General features: G+C 36.1%; 1 long non-coding RNA gene across 1 annotated transcript; it reads left to right on the top strand.

Moving 5' to 3' along the window:
- Positions 1-8,046: 8,046 nt before the first annotated feature.
- On the top strand, positions 8,047-10,219 carry LOC105252764. The gene is made up of 3 exons (XR_889331.3): positions 8,047-8,306; positions 8,940-9,166; positions 10,002-10,219. It is a non-coding gene; the product is annotated as an uncharacterized LOC105252764 (long non-coding RNA).
- Positions 10,220-20,323: the final 10,104 nt, after the last annotated feature.

Genomic DNA, 20,323 nt, shown 5'->3' with positions numbered 1-20,323 from the left:
CTAATTATCATATTTTTAAAATATATTAATAAATTTTAAATAAAAATTCTGTTAGGATAAAATTATGATAAAATCAATTGTATGAAATGTTCTGTTAATGATAATTTCGTTACGATCGACACATATTGCTATCAATTTCATCGCTTTTCGTAGCTTTTTTTCTAATCACTCGAAAGAATATCCGATAATGCGTGGGACAATCTTGTGACGAAAAAAAAAATTATAAAAAATATCCCGATATATTGCCAATAATAAAGCTTTCGCTCTCCGCGCGTCATCGATTCCGCGTTTCGCTCTGAATCCTATCGAGCACGCATGTTCACATACATATACGCACATCCGCGGAACGCATGCCCCTAGAGATCTTTTGATTCACTAGCTGAACAAGCAAACCCGAACAACAAGGCGCGAAGTACGAATGCTCTCTTTCTCTCCGTCTCTCCATCCCTGCTATGCTATATAAAGTCGTTCACCCCGATTCAGACAATCTAGTGTCTGCGCACGGCTGCTGGCTAACTCGGGAATGATCCGTGATTGTATTAATATCACAACACGCCCCGGTACGTATTTATGCGTCTTTTATCTCTCTCTTTCTCGGGCTCTGCACGCCAACTTGATCGTCGTGCCGCGGATTTATGCGATCATCGTTGCGCCATCTCATTCCTCGCCCAAGTCCGTCTCTTGAGATAGACTGTGCACTATTGTCGTTAGAAAGGACCGCCTGTCTCAGGCCATAATGAGCAAAATCAGTTATTAATCTCGCGAGTCTCCTCTTATTATACATTGATTTAGTTTAACTCATAACATGGTATATATATATATATTTTTTAAGTTACACTCTTGTAGTGGTTTTCTTTACTATAGCATTAAAATGTGAAAATTTTGACAAAATCAACTTTGATTAAATAAAGAGATTCAAATGTAATTAAAAATAAAAATAAAATTGGGATATACTTTAATATTTTAAAATGTAAATTATAATATTTTAAAATATAAAAAAGAATTAGCTTCTGCAGAAAATAATTTACAATAATTTACAACTGACAATAGAAAACAATAATGTATAGAGACAAGAAAGGCTGACGTAAAATTCATTCGATTGAACTATTTAATTTTTCACATTTATAGACTATTTAAGATTGACAACTATTGATCTTGGAGAAGACAAAAGCTGCAAAATAGTTTTTATATAAATTGCAACACATGTTACGGTTCATATTGCGAACATGAGCAAAATATCATGTGTTTTTGTATAATCATTTTTTCGCGAATAACTTAAATTTTCCATTTGGAATCTTCGAAAAAAGTTTCTCAGTATTCAGCACTTTATAAACCAAAACCATTTATCCTAAGCGAGCGTAAATCTCAGTTAAAACAAACTATTCGTGTTCAAGGGTGGCGCAAAACATCAAACAGCAAAATGGATTTGATGGTCGCTTTGAGCTCAGTATTTCATTACACTTAGCGAAAATGAGCGCTACGTGAAAACTTAAAATGCACAAACGCGCAATAAATTGAAACTCTATCTCTTAATTAATACCTAATCGATATCTGCATCATGATAAGCATCTGTTAAATTTTACTTTTTAATTAAAAATTGAAATTGATCGGCCTAGTTAATAGAGAGGAGAACTATCTCGTTTTCATCGAAATTTCGCATTTTATGTGTTTCACAAATTTATTGCTATTAAATTTATATTATTATTTGACGTTAATTGAATCCGATCATTATAATGCAAATTACATACGGTCAAAAAGTAATATACAAAAGGTTTATAAAAGTGAATGCTCTCTTCACACTCAAACTCACGTAAAGTTTCGACGAAACAAACGCGTCGCTGGATGTGGAATTGCAATGTCTATTGGAACGCGCGTCTCTCTCCCGAAAGTAGCAAAGCAGCGGTTTTAGGGTTCCCCTTTTCGACTCGCGCGACGGCGAAAAGAGGCGTTGAAAGACAGGAAAGCGAGATAGGGCTTGCGAAGCATCGTGAAGCGAAGTAGGAAAGAGTGAGACGCGATTGTGACTTTTGAACGAGTTCCACACTCTGTCTCTCTTCTCGGCTGCTACGCATATTGTTCTATTTATGTAACCATTGTTCATCCATCGTTTAGGATAAATTTAGCTGGCGGACGAAGAAAAAGAGAGAGGCAGAGAGAAAGAAAGAGAGAGGACGAAGAGGAACAGGAACGAGGGAGAAAGAAAGAAACAGCGAAAGAGAGTGAGAGCAGGGCGGCTGGCTGTCGGTATGTCGGGTCGACTTTTTAAATGTTTCTTCTCTCAGGCTTCGATCGTTTACTCTTTCTAGCTGGCACCCTCTCACTTTCCGCTTCTGTCCCTGCATGTGCTATTAATGATACCGATTAATTTAGAACTATTGGGTTTCCCAATTAGCCAATCGGAGCTTGCGATATGTGCCGCAGAAAGTCGCGCTCTTTTTCTCCATGGTTTTCTGGCCGAACCAAACGTGGGCAAAATTTGCGAGAGAAAAACGCATATATATCAATGTCTCTAATCGTCGAGCCTCTAATGAATATTATCCTACTTTTGTATGTATACTCTTTAAAAAATCAATCAAATTTTGTAGAAAAATATTCATTGTCGATATAAAATTATTCATAGATATATTATAATCCAAAAATTAAATTCGAGTTATACATACATTTGTCCGGAAAATTGCTCACTTTAAATTTAATAAATATAATAATATATTGATCAATATCTCTCTGGTTATATAGAGATCAATATAAAAATACTCTTTAATTTATGTAAAAAAATGTGATAACGTATCTCATAAAATTATTAAAAATATTTGTCACGTTGTCAAACAGCATCATGAAACTCATCATAAGACTGTTGTATACTCACAAAAATATCCTTTCATAATTTAATCTCAGCTCTTTTAGTTCATCTTTTTTATTTCAAATGGCATCAAGTTTACACCGAAATATTTAATCTGATTATGAAATACATTTTCATCATTTATTAATCAAATGCAAAATATAAAGTTCAAATTTTAATTAACTCTTGCGAAAAACTGCAATCTTTCAACACTAGCAATTCCCTTAATTAGCAACGTATTGCGCCAAAAGATAGTAGACATTGGGAAAAGACCGTAAACGTCAATTCGCAATTATATTAATAAGAGAATCGTGTTACGTGTGACGGAACGCGCATTAAGAAAGTAGAAGAAGCCCATAGCGCGGACCGATCGAATTTCTACTTTCTCACTCGTGTATTTCATCTCGTGCTCTCTGCCAAGTCTTATGCATGCTGATCGTGCCAAATACCTTCCTACGTTCCATCTATTTCCTCCTGGCAGAACGTTTGCGGATCTGTATTATTTTTATCTGGTCATTCACAGTCTCCGGTTCGGGGAGAGGCAACATTCCATTTTTCTCTTTCTTCATTTTTTGCCCTCCCTTTTTTTTCCTCGTATCGGGCGCGCGCGCGCGCGTCTGGGAAAACTATAGATGTGCTATTATTTCGACGTGTTTCCCCGTTTCGCGAGCCGCATGTCGGTGCGATTATCGATAATCGTTAGGCTGTCTCGTCCGCCGTTCAACTTGCATCGTCGGATAGTCGTTCCGACCTGTGCCGTGCAACACAAAGCTATAATTATTAGAGCGCGCGTCATCTGCGTAACCATCACGAGGCAGCATTTAAGGGTGTACTCTTTCCCTCTTCCACTCCATGACATCATAACTCGGGCAAATATTTCTGCAATCGTATACCATGGAGAAGATACATCTTCCTATTGTCGCATTGTAATTATTAAATATTCGCGCAACTCGAAATCTCTTTGTTTTACTCCCTCAGCGTGTCTAGTGACGTTTCTGTTACAACTAATATAATATAAATTAATATAAATTAATATAAATTAATATAAATTAATATAAATTTATATAAATTTATATAAATTAATATAAATTAATATATAAATAAATATATAATTTATATAAATAAATTAATATAAATTAATGTAAATCAATAATATAAATTGTGATGTATCTTCCTACCATGGAGATATATCTTCCTATCCATTGTCGCATTGTAATTATTAAATATGCGCGCAATTCAAGGCGAAATCTCTTTGTTTTGCTCTCTCAGCGTGTCCAGCGTGTCAGCGTGACATTTCTGTTAAAATTAATAATTTATTCGTCAAAATCCCTCGCATCCTTCTTGATGCAATACGCTCTTGAAAATTATTCCTTGCTACGATCGAAAATTTTTTTCCTTTATACCTCAGATATATATCGTTCTCGGTGCTTTAATTAATCCGGTTAATTCGTCTGGCGCGCGCGTACGCGAACGGAATAGAAAGACGCGAACAAACGTGTGAGTCGATGCACGTACGTGAACTAAGAGAGAAAGAGAGGTACAGATAGATAGTAAGCGAGACTTCTTACATAGATAAGCAAGCAAAATGCGTATTTTAAGTCGTTGGCTGTGTTGTTGGCTACGTGGATGTCATTTATCGTGTATGCATAAATCAGCACTGGTCTTGTTTGTTACCTTATTCCGTGTAATCGTTGAAGATGACCGTTCTTCCGGCGGATAATATCAAGGAAGCGTATACCACGCGAGAGATAATTACATTGTTTCGCGATAAATGATATTAGACTAAACGGAAGTAGAATAAAAGGAGAAACGTTGATTAAAAATTTATCAATTTTTAAATGTCACGACGAATAAATTGGGTTAACGAGCAGAGGACAGTAGACTTAATAAATTAACAGATGTTGGATTGAATTTTATATTGCAAAACGATTTAATTAAATATCGAGGTATATGTACAACCTACAATTTAATTGCGCAAATTTACGCGTAATCCATAATCATCGTATCACGTGATATACATCCTATACTCATCAGTAATTATGCAATTGAAGTGAACTGACGAAGTGTAGGAAACGGATGAGATACAATAGGCTCTTGTGAAGCTGCAAGGAATGCCTATGATCCGCCATCTCTCGGAGAGTATAAGGACTCCTTTCACGATTTTACGTGATTCCTACAAAAAAAAGGCGCTTGGGAATTGCAGAAGTTTCCCCTAAATCGACGATGCAGTCTCGTCAGCTAGATAAGATCTGATAATCGAAAAGATGCGAGCCGATAAAGGGGAGGACATTTCGACTATTTAAGAATTAAGCATCTTGAAGCTGATGTGCTTATTATTTAAAAATTTAAAAACGAGTGCGCTTTATTCGTAATTTAACTTTACTGAAGATTTTTTAGATGTTAATTTAATATCATGTAATGATATATACTTATTTTTAGAAATAGTTCAACTTTTGTAGAATAAGGTACGATTATATTCTTCTTCATATCCTTTCCACAACACATATAGTAATAAATAAAATAGAAGATAAACCTATGTTCACTTTTTCGTCAATATAAATTAAATTTCAGATTATATTCATGTTCATTATATTATCAGACAAAAGAAAATTGGAGTACAATTAAGATTATCAGTTTTGACTTGAATTGAGATTGAAAATGGAGATTAATTAAATATATAATTCCGACGCGTAACACAAACATTTATCATTTATAATGCGTGATTAATCAATCAATCGATGATACTTTTCTGGACAGTATATGATTATAAAAACGATTATAAAAATTGATAACCGATATTTTAGATGATTCATTCCTTTCCAATTGAAAAAAGTCGCAAAAAAAGGATGAAGCTCCTTTACAAGTTAAAAAGAACGACAGTCGGTTCTCACACGGTCCTCAACGGTCTTTTAAAGAGAAGAGTTCCGCGAGTCCTTTCCCATCCTATCCTGGTCTAACTCCCATGAGGAGTTGCTGCCGTACGTAGACCAGATTTATGTGTAAAACTACCGCGCGCCGCCCTCTGCGTCCGAGTTGACGGTGATGCAGAAAACGATCCCTCAGGACTCGAGGATAAACTTACTCCTAACGATTGGGAGATTTGCATGATCGTCGGGACGATATTATAATTCGATGTGGCGCAATCGAAACCATTCGAAATAGTTAGTAACTGTAATGTCTGGATAAAAGGATAAAATAACAACAATAAATAAGGAAATTATTGACGCGAAATTTTTGAAATTCCTAATAATTATATATATTAACAAGTGTATATTAATTTAATAAATATTTGTATATCGATGTGTATAGCAGAAAGATTATATAGCGATGGAGAAATGCGCTTGTTACCTATCAAGATGCGTAAGCGAAGATATATAACCCAACAAAATTCCATGCATACCGGATATTATCCCGAGAAACCACGTAATAAGTTAATTATGAAGTTATGCAACAGGAAATCGTGGGCGTTTTCCCTATAAGCCTTTATTATAATCCTTGATTTAGATTTTTCCTCTAGACTTTTATTATAAATTAATTAATACTTTATTATAAATTATTTCTATGAATATTCTAACTTTATTCTATTCTGACTGCGCCATTTATATAAATTTATAATTAATGATTATAATATTATATTGTAATGCCATTAGAAAGAGCACATATGTGTATGTGTGCACACATCAAGACAGTTTCCAAATCTTTTCTTCAGACTTTTTTCAGACCTTTTTCCGCAATTTTTTCGTTTATCGCACATTACAATATAAATATAATTCACACTTAAAATCATCAATTTTGCAATCTTACGTCGATGCGTTCGAAGAAAACTAATGTTTTCACAAGCCACTTAATAATTCCGCACGCAGTGCGTAGACGCGTGACCTGGACAGTTCCCACGCACGATGCGGAACACCACGCACTAAAGTGACGTATCACATACGTGATCATGTTCTAATGCATCGTACGTTTCTTCGGAAATAACAATTAGACGACAAACAAGGCTACTTATAACGCAATCTTACGACTGCAGCACAGAAGAGGCGTAGCTATGCTTCTTAAAATAATATGAATGTTTTATGTTATTTAAAGAAAATTACGCTGTTTTTTAAAGTATTTATAAAAAGTTTATCTTTTGAATTAGAATATTCTTCATCTCTTTCATTCCTCTCTTTCTCTAAATGTGTAATTCTCAAACTAAATTTCTTCTATTTTTTCACATAAGTGTGACTTATGAAATATTATTCTATCAGTGCTACAAAGTTTAACTCTTCTGTACAAGTAAAGTATACTATTTACTGTATTATTGTATTATTGTACTATGAATATGAAATATAATAACCGCAGCTGATTATATCTTTGATATTTAGGATTAAAAGCAAGAATTCTATCGAACCGACCAGCGCGTTTAATGTCATTTTGTATCTCGATCGTTGTATTCGCTACGAAAACCTCTTCATATTCTCATTATATAAGCGCGCTGTAATCATATTCATATTATATCTGATTCGAATAGCAATTCACAATCGGATCGTATACAAATATTACCATTACAGATATGCCATTACGCATGTAAGTATTATTATTATGCGACATGATAGCTCTCCGGCATTCCGTCATGTTCGCGTTTCCCAGATCGAAATAATGCTATGCGGACATTATAATCGTAAATATGGGGCCGCGCGATACTCCGTTAGGTATCCACATGCCGTCCACATCTATTTCAAAAGAGAATCATAATTTATTATTACTACGGATATATACGCGCGGAATAGCAATTCTGCAGAGATACACAATAGTACGCTTTCGAGAACCAGGCCGAGTACCGATCGATCTCTGAATACTTAGGCGTTTCATCATTCGCGACGTCTCAACTTTTTTTTTGTCCTCCGACAAAATTATGAACAGTTTCTTTTCGAGACACAGACAAAAGTTTACCGTTCTTTGAAATCTGCGTGCTTTCGCAACGAATACGTTAACAAAAAATACCGTGCTCTGATATTAAAATTAGTTTGTGAGAACGATATGTATTATCTGTACAATAGTTTATAGCAAATCGAAGTACGTTAGAATTTTATAACATGAAACGCAAGAAGGAGAGTAAAATTTTCAAATATTTTTCTCATTAACACTTCGTTAATCGAGATATTTAGCTAAACGTAACATCTATTCTATTATTCTATACATGAGACTTATGGCGGTTATAGGGGCGGCCGATAAATCGAAGAAATCGAGCGAGGAATATCAATTCTCGAGGTGGCCTCTGCTGAACGTGGCACGACATTGAAAAGAATGTAAATGCGTTATGACCGGCCCAGTTTTACGTTCGATGTCACGAAGCATTCGTCAACGTGTCTCTGCCTGTGGCTTACAGATTATCTTATAAATGAATGAACGGTAGTTCCAGAAAGCGCATCATGCGAACTATAGGCCGTACGTGATGCGCAGATCGAGTCGAATTTCGTGAAGAAAGGTTCGTATGTGACAAAAAAAAAATCAAAAAATCGATTCGAACATTTCTCTAGATGTGCAAACACTTTCTTGGGCTTACAAAATTAAAAATATAACAAGCGCGTGAATCACATGTTAACAAAGTGTTTCAGCAAGAATCTTTTAATAATGTCATAATAATTGATTTCAAAAGCAATATTGCGTAAATAGAAACTCGAAGGTGTTGCAAAGTAATAATTTTCTTCTTTCAACATTTTAATATTTTATTTATTTTCTTATTATAATTAAATGAAGATAATCTTACCTATTTTTTTATAATTGAATGCGGACAATAATAAATAATATAAAAAATAATATAGAAAAAAATATAAAAACGTAAGAAGTAGAAGTTCAAGATTTCAGAGAGTAATGCTGAATTTTTATAGAAAGATATAATAAATTTTGCATTTTCGATGCAGTATATTTTATTTATTAACATTTACTGAAATATATTTAAAATGTAAAAAAATGTTGTTGCCGATTATTATAGAGAAAGTAAAAATTATTACGTAATATTTATTACCAGACGTAGATTTCAACGTAATGCATAATTAAGATCATATACCCGTTTTATTATTATTTTTATAAATCATACGAGCTTTTTTTCTGCTACTAGACTAGCGATCGACGACAAGGATCGAAATCGATGGGATTGGCACGTATCGTTAAAGGCAAGCGGACCACCAAGACCGGCGGGGCAAGTATCACGGTGTCAATTAATGAGTCCCCTGCCCGGGACCATGGGATTCTCGAACGTTATGTGGAACGGTCCCCAAAGAGGTCCCGCGGAGAAGCAAAAGGAGAAGGTCTTAAGGCTCCTACGGTTTTGTCGCGTGATTCCTGGTAGGCAGCCATAATAAATACATAATATGCACATAAAGGCAAGCCGGCGCGATCGAAATGATCAAGAGAAATCCTCACCCGCTCCGTGGGTGGTTCTTTCAACCCGCGTCGCGTCGTTTCTCGTTCGAGAGCGCATTCAAGCGAGCACAGGTGGAAATCACATCGTTTCCCTGTCCAGGCGTTCGAAACAGCCAAGAGTACTCGCGAGCCCTCATTGTTGAAAGATGTAATCTACGAAGCCTTAAAGCTTTTATTGCGCCGCCATCTTTTAGAGCATGATATAAACTTCACTACGTTAAAATGTTATATGTAATTCAATTATGAGAATCTGCATGAGCAACACAATGAGGAAAAGAGAGGAAGGAGAAAAGTAAATTTTAATCAGTCCGTCCATTAGACATATTGCAAAAATGTATATTTATGTATAAATTTCATTAATTTATATTTATGCATTAATTTGTAAAATATATATAGATTTTGTTTAGTATTTTTAAGATCAAATCATGTGCAATATTTTCAATTTTTACGTAATTGCAATATCCTTCTTTAAAATATTATTTTAATAACATTTTTCTCAATATTAAAAAAAATAAAACTTTTTTCCTTTTCTTCTTTGTTTCGATAAAATTTAAATGTATGACTCAATATTTTGAATCTTTATATGGATTCATATTTTGATAGAAATCAATCTAGTAGAAATCAATCTAATTTTTTAGTAATCAATATTATTAAATAGCGATTGATTTAATAATAATTAATATTATTGAAGAAATTTTTTTATTTTTTTTCCGGTTCTATTTTTCGCTGTCATATCAATTTTATTTCTATAATTCAGACGATTCCAGATTTGGTCTTTTGACGAAAGCCTTGTCGTCATGCAGTTTCTTTCTACGGCCTGAATTCTGTTGAAAGCGCGTTAGAATTGCACGAAAGAGACTAAACAAATCGCTGCTGTCGAGATCAGAAGCGCGCATGAGAGATGCTAGGTTGAACGAAGACGACTTCATCTCCGTGGTGGTCCGATGGAGGAGCAAAAACACCATTATGGTAGAACGTGTGGCCTATAGTACATTTTTGAAGATGTATAAATCAATATACACATTTATATTGAAATACTTATTTTCTGTCTTTTCCATTGAATTAAAAAATGTTATTATATATTGATTTAAATGGAATACTTCAAATATATATTATTTAAGTATACTAAAAATTTATATTATATATATAACGTATGTCACATTTAAATCTTTTAACAATAATGTTTTCTTCTGATTTTGAATTAAATATATTATATATATTATATTACCACAATATCTATCACAATTATGTTACATTTTTCACTACAACCTTCCGTGTTAACATTGTCACATTGTATTCAGTCACTTTTACGACAGAAATGTTTATGTATTCATAACTTATCGGTATGATATGCAAAGATTTCGAAGAGATCCAACCCAAGACGCTTCACGAGAACTTGGGAAAAGCATCGGCGGAATATGTATTGCACGGAAAAGTCGATTCAATGTTTATATTGGACGGGAGCTAATGGGGATTCGAGCGTCGATGAGGCTTCGACGACGATGAACGTTCACGTCCGTCAAGGGAGTCTGGGCTCTCGATGTTTTTACGCCGACGTGCCAGTAATTTACAGTCGGTCATTCGGCCATACATGGACGGTACGATCGGTAGCCTCGCGATACGTCAAATTAGCCCATATATCATGGCTTTCTTTACCGGTCCACATCGATTTATGTGCATGCCCATAATATAAATTATTAAATAAGTCTATGTATTCGCACGTATACAAATACCTCTCGACCGTGATATGCGTTTGCGTGTGTGTGAATCACGAGAGTATATCGGTTATTTATAATTCTTTATAGTCGCAAATCGAATCATCGTGACAGTTTCAAGATCGGAGTAGCAATGGTCATCCAAAACCGAATAGTCGTTAGCGAGACAGAAATATATTGCACGTAAATTTTCTTTGAGAAACAAATAAGGAGCAACCTATTTTTTTCTTTGCGAAGATATATTTGCGTATTTTTGGAAAGATATCGACAGATTTAAAATATCAAACTTGACAGGTATAAAGTTTTAGTAAGTAATATTGCAGATATATCGAGCTCTAATATACAGAGACTTTTAGAAACATATATAATAATTGGAAACAAAATATACAGCTCCTCTCTTTTATTTCCTATAATTTTATCATTAAAAATATAAAACTAATATAAAATAATAATTCTACGCTTGTAAAGATATTTGATAAAGAAAAGAGATGCTTGTTTTCAATTTTATTATATCATAAACTTATAGTTCTTTCATATTCTATCTTTTATTAATCGTATAACTTGTATTACCATCAATATGAGGACAAGATCTCAAATCAATTTAATATTAATTCCGGCGCAAGAATCCGCATCGCGCAGAGATCGCGAGATACGACATGATTTCGAAATCCAATCGACATTGGCCAATAAAACTGTCAAACGGTAAATCTTCAGGAGAGCACCTCCGGCTCTTGGAAGGTTGTAGCGCTGTATTGACGTGAGTTATCAGAGATAGAGAACGCCGAGAGAATCGGGGTGGATGACTCCCCCCGCTCCCCGCTCGCTTACCCTCGTACACGATGATTCTACGTCGTGCAACCCTCAACGCGGGGATTGGCTTTACCGACCTTCGCGAAACGAAGGATGGAGGAACAAAGAGAGAGAGAGAGAGGAATAGAGAAAGAGAGAAAGAGAGAGAGACAGAAGCCACTGGGCTTGTCTCATTTTACTTTACAAGAGGGATTTAAAAACGAGGAACCGTTTGACAGTTATTGCAGCCTCGCCGACGCACACCACTACATCCCAGCCTTCCCTCTGACCTGATCTACCGGAACTTCGAATTAAATCTAATATATACAATAAACAAGGAAACAATCAATAACAAGAGAGGGTGCCCGCTTCGCGTTGGTATTCCTAACAGTGTCGCCTTAGATCGAGATAGACAGTGATATGTCGATAATTAAATGTCTCGTGCATCTTTGTGTGTGAATGTTAATAAAAGTGTAAATTGTCGTAATGTCGGGACGTTTGGAGGCTTAACTCAAACGATGAAAAATGACGATACATCTCTTATTGACGACAATATTACGTCGATCATTGTGAAAAATTTTCACAATCATATTCATATGGGAAAATCTTTGTGAAATGCTTTCATTTTTATTCGTATGTAATCAACACGGAAAGCTTTCAGACAATTAAAGTAGAGCATTTCTTGATCAAATATAATATAATATGTAGTTGCAAATAATGTACGATGAATATAGAGTGCTTTAGATAAATCTATCAAGGCATAAGAGAAATTAAAGAAAAACATTATATTAAAATTGAAGAAACTATCTAATATGCGCATAAAACATATACGCATAAGAAGACTCTTTTCAGTTTCATAGTGATTTCTCATCCGTTGCTGACACACCGCGTTAGTTCTTCCGGTCATTAAATCCAATCTACTATGTAATTTGCAGAGACATTATACGAACTGATTAAAATAATAATGCCGGACCGCCATAGTCAATGAGCGTAACGCGACTCGTACTGAACTACCTTATGAATATTGATCTGCATCCGGTGTTTGGTGATAAATATATCATGTGGTATCGTTCTTATATTGGAATTACAATGGAACTAAAAAACCGGACGTCATCGGCGACATGGACATTCGTTCGATCCGATCATTCCTCTCGGACCGTATGTATTATTTCTTTTGAATTTGCGGGATGCCTTTTATATTCCCTTCGCGAATTATTTACATAATTATTCGATATCGATTCGCTTATATCTTGTTGGATGAAACCGAGCAATCTTTAATAATAACATATTTTCTTGATTATTTATTAATTATATAATAGATTTCGAATATGTATCACTTAAGAGTATGATTAAATACATGACAAATAGTGCAATATTGCTCAATTTGTATGTGTAAAAATTGCGATAAAACGAGCTTTGTGAGAGAATAAAGAGATAAAGGTTGATACTAACTGTGTTTCACTTAAATGGAAGACAAGCGGAGACAAAACGAGAAAGTGAAAAAAAAAGTAATGATATGTGGAGTCGCAGGGAGCCGACGAATAAGCGCCGCTAGTCTTACTACCGCTAGGTAGCGGAACCCCTGCTGGCGCGCGTTGGGCCCCCCATCGACACCTGACAACCTGTTAGCTGCTGCCAACAAATTGCTTTGCATCCCAGTCAACTTAGTAGTAGCTATCATGGCTCGAATTATCCATTTTCTTAATTCAAATGAAGCGACTTTCCATTATTTAGCTGTCCTACCTTTCGTTACATTATTATAATTAATTATTTATTAACACGAGCATAATTATATCAGATACTTGCAGGTGTTATTATATAATGATCATATAAACTCATGTATAAAAAGAGATACTATTTTAATTATTAAATTAATTATAATCAAATTAAAATACATTATCCATTTTCTTAATTCAAATGAAGCGACTTTCCATTTATTTAGCTGTCCCATCTTTCATTACATTATTATAATTAATTATTTATTAACACGAGCATAATTATTATATCAGATACTTGCAGGTGTCATTGTATAATGATTATATAAACTCATGTACAAAAGGAGATACTATTTTAATTATTAAATTAATCGAATTAAAATACATTATATAAAAAAGAGGAAACAAAAAACTACATAAAAATATCATTGGAGAATAAGATGAACAAAGGGAATCCATTAAATTTCACGCGAGATCCAAAGCGTGCACCCTTTTTCGTTACCAGCGATCGATGGAGATGAAAACGCTAGGCGATATAATAATCCCATAGGCGCGACGATATAACGCGACAATTTCTCGGTGCATTAGAGGGGACTTACATATTTTATGGGGATTTTTGCATATAATTTTACGGCGCGTTAGAGCGACATTCAAATACGCCAGCTGGATAAACAGAGCGCGACGATTCTATTCCCTCTCCTCCGGACAAGTGACGAAGGTGAAACGATGGATCGGAAAGAGAGAGTGAAAATGACAAAGAGCGGCGCGGGGGAGTGAAAGAGAGACGGAGCGAAAATAAAAAGGGGTCCCACAGGAAAAGAAGGAGATGCAGCTTACGGGAGAAGAGAGGGCGCACGCCCGCGATCTGTTTGCACAGCATGCGATACATGTGTTCATGCGCCGAATCCAAGGGCGGCAGAAACGATTTGACGATTCACTTAAGGGCTAATCCCCACCTCGTCGTGCGATCGTCCCGATGATAACCGTGTCTGCATCTTCATAACAAATCATTTCGTTTTCGAATGACGTAGCTCGATAAAAAACTGCCCGACTATACAAGATTGAAAAAAATGACATATTATTTTATACGAAATGATACGAGCATAAAGAGACTTATTTACATTTTATAAAGATTCACTTTTAATTATTTAGCATAATTTTAATCACGTATATATATTATATTATTCATATATTATATTAATCACGTATATATATCATTAAATTAGAAAATATATATATTTAAGTGTGTTTGCTTTGCTTCTCATGAAAATTTACGAATGTCTTTCCGACTAACTAAAGATCGAAATAATGATCGCAGCTTCAAGCTGAGAATGAAAAACGATTGAAAGAATCAATGATCCAGAAGTTATCCGGAAACTGCCAGTAGGGCCGGCATCATAATATCCACGTCTTTACCGGAAACGTAGCAACGCGTGGCTGTTATATTGGGGGAGCGAATGCAGTTGTGATCCATGCCAACTAGTCGGAACGAACTACTGCTTGTCGGATTTACTTGGATACGTATTTATCTTCTCAGTACATTCCTATCTTATTATTTATACATAAAATTCGCGTCTCGCGGTATAATCATAATTTAGTTTCTGCAGCGACGAAATTCCTCTTGTCTAAGCATTGTTTTTACCAAAGCTTAAACGCATATAAATTGAGAAATTTAAGAAATGAGAAATTATTAAAAATGAATTATTAAAAATAAATTATTAAAAAATAAGACATTATTAAAAATGAATTATTAAAAATAAATTATTAAAAAATGAGACATTATTAAAAATGAATTATTAAAAATAAATTATTAAGAAATGAGAAATTAAGAAATAATAAAAATTAAAAACTTGACATACCGATCCGCAATTTGAACTCGTGTGTGTATTTCCCGTGTGTTTGAAATTGGCGGACGAATCCGCCTTGAGTGAGTCAAAAGAGGACTTGAGCCAGCCAGTTCCCCGGGGAACATTACTGCCGTATCCGGGACTTTCGTCCGTCGCTTTGATTTATGTCCTTGTAAGTGACGTCACTCGTGTGCGCGTCCGCCGTATTCCCGGCGTGGTACCCCCTTGTGTGTGCACAAAGGATCCTCCGTCATATTATCCCGGGCGTAGCGTATATAAATGACCGAAATTGGGACTTATTGTGTTTGTCATCGGCACGGGAAATATCTTGCGCCCTGATTTATTATCTTTGCCTTTAGCCGCGCGCCTAGTCTTTTCTCGGTCGATCGCGTCTCGTTGTAAAATAATCACGTAACCGAGTAATGAAACTTTTCTTATATAAACGAATAATATTAAAAAATTCCCATGCAATAATATATGATAATACACACGTATAACATTGTAAACTGTTATAATTTATAATGAACGCACTTGTTATTTTAATAAATGTATGTCGTTTATAATTTCATAGTAGTGAAAAAAAGGAGACATTGGCAGCGCATTCTTTTATTCATTAATATCAGTGCCCCGGACATTATCAAGAATTGTCGAGGCGCTCGTTTTAATTGCAATTAAAATCTTTTACATAAGTTAAAGACAGGGCTGTCCATGCGGAATAATTAGCAAAGTGCTTTCAGCGAAGGACGCCAATAGCGCCCCCGTAATTGGCAATAAAACATTTCATTGAACCGCTAACTTGATCCCGCGCGCGAACGAACGGCCCGGGGAGGGAAGGGAGAGCCTATTATCTTATGATAATTCGCGCCCGGGGTGAAATTAATCGAGTAACTACAATTTCATAATGGCTGCGCCCTTAAAGCGGGAGGCAGCGACGTACTTATTCACGAATACGGAGTTGCCAGCTCGTAGGGGGTGGGGGGTGGGAAGAGAAGGGGACGCTGTCTCTTCCCGTCTCTCTCCTCGTTCATTCGATCTATTTGCTCTCTGTCCCAGTCGCACCTTGGCGCGGGCCCGTGCGTATAACTCGAATGACATAATTGAATAATATAACGTGCCACCCTTCCTGAGCGTAGAACCGCGCCGAGCTGAGCTGAACTGAGTAATAGTAGAGCGAGTCCGGGACTCGTGGGACCTCTCGTCACGCATATTTCATTACGCGATCTGGCAACCCTGCAACCCCATCCACAATCCGACCTCTCTCTATCCCCAGCATCGTGGTACAAGACGCGATATACATACGTCCAGGCGAATCCTACCGATTCCATCGAATCGAGAAAGTGACGCGACACCTCTCAGAACAGGTCATGCAATAAAATGCATTCGGTAGATTGTCCATCTTGCCATCGTAAGATCAATATTGCAAAATTCAAAAGAATAGTCTCTTTGATCATATAAATCGACATGCAATTTGATTTTCAAATGTATACTTTATCCTACATTTTGTAAAACTTTATTCCAATGTTTTCTAAAAAAATTATTGCGTACCTAAATCTTTATTAAGGAAAGGTCAAATTTAAACCTACGTTTTAAACACATCATATACACGATATCTCAAAATTAGCTGTGAGACATCATATATATATACAATTTGCAGCATTTAAAGTGACGTTTCTGATCTTATCCCGATACATACTTCGAGATACCATGGCACAATTGGAAGAAAACAAAGAGCCGATCTTGCGATTTTTTTAAATCTGCGCGACATTACCTGCGTAACTGGCGCGTATAATGTGTACCCATATTTTTCTTACGCGAAAAATAATGCCGATATAACCCTCGTTCTCCGACTTTTATCGCGATATGGTAATTCCTCCCAAAGAACGCAACGTACGCGCGCGTATATATTTGCGACCGTAGCGATCGCGCGAATAAGATATACCATAGAGATATCTGTATAATCCGAGGTATTAGTAAGCGTCCTCTCTCGTGACACTAGCATATTCCGCCGGGCTACTCCATTTGCACCAGACCCCTATCTCGCCGTCCTGCCAGTTCGATATAATACCCCGGTAATTCTCCCGGGAAACGATTCTCCACGGATCCGTTGCGCCTCTCGCTAAAGAAGTCCTCCCCCATCCGGCGCGCGATTCACATCGATTCACACTCATAAAATAACGCGCGAGTACGTTTTGACAATTCTATTACGATTATTCCGTCGCGTCGACAGCTGTTGCACGCTCCACTCGACAACTCGTCTTTCTATCTCTCTCTCCTCCTCTATCTTTTATTACGTAATAAAGAGCGATGCCAAACGGTCGCGTAATTGTGCCTTGAGGAGGTATGATTTCTTCGTTAAACTTGCCCTCGTGCGAGATTTACCTTTTTAGAATAAGATTGCAATAGGCGTAGAGTGTTATAAAAGTACAATCATTTAAATAAGATAATGTGAGATAATACAGATAAGAAAATATTCATCGTACAATTTGACTCATAAAAGATACGAGAAATATTAACAAAAAATAATAGTCGGTAATTATATACTTTATGATTCAAATATTCTGTATACAATGTGTACAATGATTTTTTATATTCTACATTTCTATCAAACAATCGATAAGTGAAAAAAATTTTATTAGAATTAAAGCTGCTGCGTTTATCGATTATTAGCGACAAAAATATATTATTGCATGCGAAAATGTTTGATTAATATCTGATTAATCCGAAAACGAAATACCCATGCAAATTTAGATCAACTTTTCTTTAAAGTAATTGCCATTAATTATTGCAATTAATATGCAAAGAATGCTTTATTGTCGATGTATGCATATTCTTTTTTATCGGAAAGACATGTTCGGAGGCTCAGCCGGATAAGGAATGCAGCATCTACGGTATTCGGAAAAGGTAACACGGAAAGAGAAGAACCACTGGCCAGAACATATGTATGTCACCGTATATGGGAACGCATTGTGAGCGCAATCGCGAGCCACGTGAGCGGTACATATTGCCTTCGCAACTGGTCCATTTAGGGATGTCGCCTTTTATATTGTCACAGTTTAAGTACTCATATAGCAATGACCGCTCATTTGATCCAAATGATTTTCACTGCTGTACTAAAAATATTGCAAAAAATATAATATATACAATATAATTATTTTCTAATTTAGTTTAATAAATTTGGAAAGACTATATATAGATCAAAATATAATTTAGAGAAACTTGAGAGATTGCTATTTATTATTAATATAAAATATATGGTAGCAGTATATGATTAGTATTTCTGCATATAATCAATCCTACTATGATAAGCTATGAATACATTGAGCATTGGCATAAATTATAATGTAATCACAATAATTTATTACTATCACATTGAATATATTGATTAATTATTAATTAATTTTATAAATAGCACTGCAACTCTAGAATAATATAATATAATAAATATATTAAAATAGGAACAATATCTTTTCTTATAATCTCCTGGCCCGTGTACGGATATTCTATATGCGATTTGTACATGCTAGCGAAGAGTTCAAATCGCCTGTGGAGACAAGGGCATGCGAAGACGGACGCGGGGACAGGAGATAAGAAAGAGATGGGGTCCGGGGACGAGGAATTAGAGAAAGTTTTCGAGGGTTGTACTGACCCCTGTTCGCTCATTGTTAATATTTAGGGTAGCCCGGCGCCACGAACAATGCTGAATATCCCCCCAGCGTGCAACGGGGAGTGTCTAACGTTAACCTGTTTCAGTTTTAGATGCGTACACTCGCACGGGAGTAACGTGTCCTATTCTCATACACATACGAAAGAATTCCTGCTCGCAGAATCCCCCGGGTTATGATTAATGGATCTGGCGCATATTAACGTCCACTTGGTGCACCCTCGTTGAGCTTCATCATTCACCATTTGCATTTGCAATTTAATGATCCTCCCTGGAGGCTGATTGACTTCGGTAATCATGGAGACTGATTTCTCGCACGTACACGTTTCGATTATTATCACTTCAAAAATCCTGACATACTTTACTGTCACAGATTACACATAATTAGAGCATTTTTAGAAATAGGTTTTTAGATACGACTTTATTAATTTTATTGCCAAACTAATATATATGTATGTTTGTATACAATGTGGCATATAACAATAGATTTACGTATCATATAAGTTTGTAGCGTATCGAATAGCATATTTCTCAAATGTCTACTAGGAATTTGTTGCAATCGATGCAATTGATGATTGCAGTAGTACGTGGTAGCAACTATCGCAGGGTCAGCAGATGGACCAAACTGACCGTTGCTTTCAAGGGGACAATAAAGCTCATACACATTGTATCCCACTCGAGTACCCCATTGTAGCCGTATGTGAATCCGTGTCGTGCCACGATCCGCAATAATTGTGATTTCACCCACGAACCATTTCGACGAATCACCAATTTTCGAAAGGACCATAACGGAGTAGAGTAATATTTGTTGGCTCTGAATCATGCGCACGACACTTTCTACACATCTAAATTTATAAAGATCAAAGATAGAAAATAATAATTATAAAAGAGAAACCTTTCGTTATCTATGTGATTTCTGTAAAATTTATCTTCTAGATTCGGATCAAGTTATGTATACAAATCAAGCCGCGAGCGCATGATCGCTTGTGCTATCGTTGGATTGTGCTCGAGCGACGTCCAAATGGTGTACTCTTCAGTGTTACCGTAAATACCGAGAAACCACGGACTGCACACGCAAGAGGTTGCAACGATAGGAGGGTACACACGGAGGGACTCGAACGAGGAAGTAAGAAAAGCACGGCTAATGGCTGAGCATTCGCAAGGTTAGCGTGCAACACGTCGCGTTTCAAGACACGCGAACCCGGAGCCGGAGCCCACGGTGGGCAACAACCCACCATCGTGTGTCAGTCAGCTGATTGACAAGTCGAAAGATTTGCCCGCGATTATTATGATCGTCCGTATTTCGTATCGTACGCTTACTAAAATTGCCGGCGGGTCGTCAGGAGGTCAGC

Source organism: Camponotus floridanus, unplaced genomic scaffold, assembly GCF_003227725.1.
Source record: "Camponotus floridanus strain SB8 unplaced genomic scaffold, Cflo_v7.5 scaffold22, whole genome shotgun sequence".
Taxonomy (NCBI): Eukaryota; Metazoa; Arthropoda; class Insecta; order Hymenoptera; family Formicidae; genus Camponotus; species Camponotus floridanus.
This window is presented reverse-complemented; position numbering and strand designations above follow the sequence as displayed.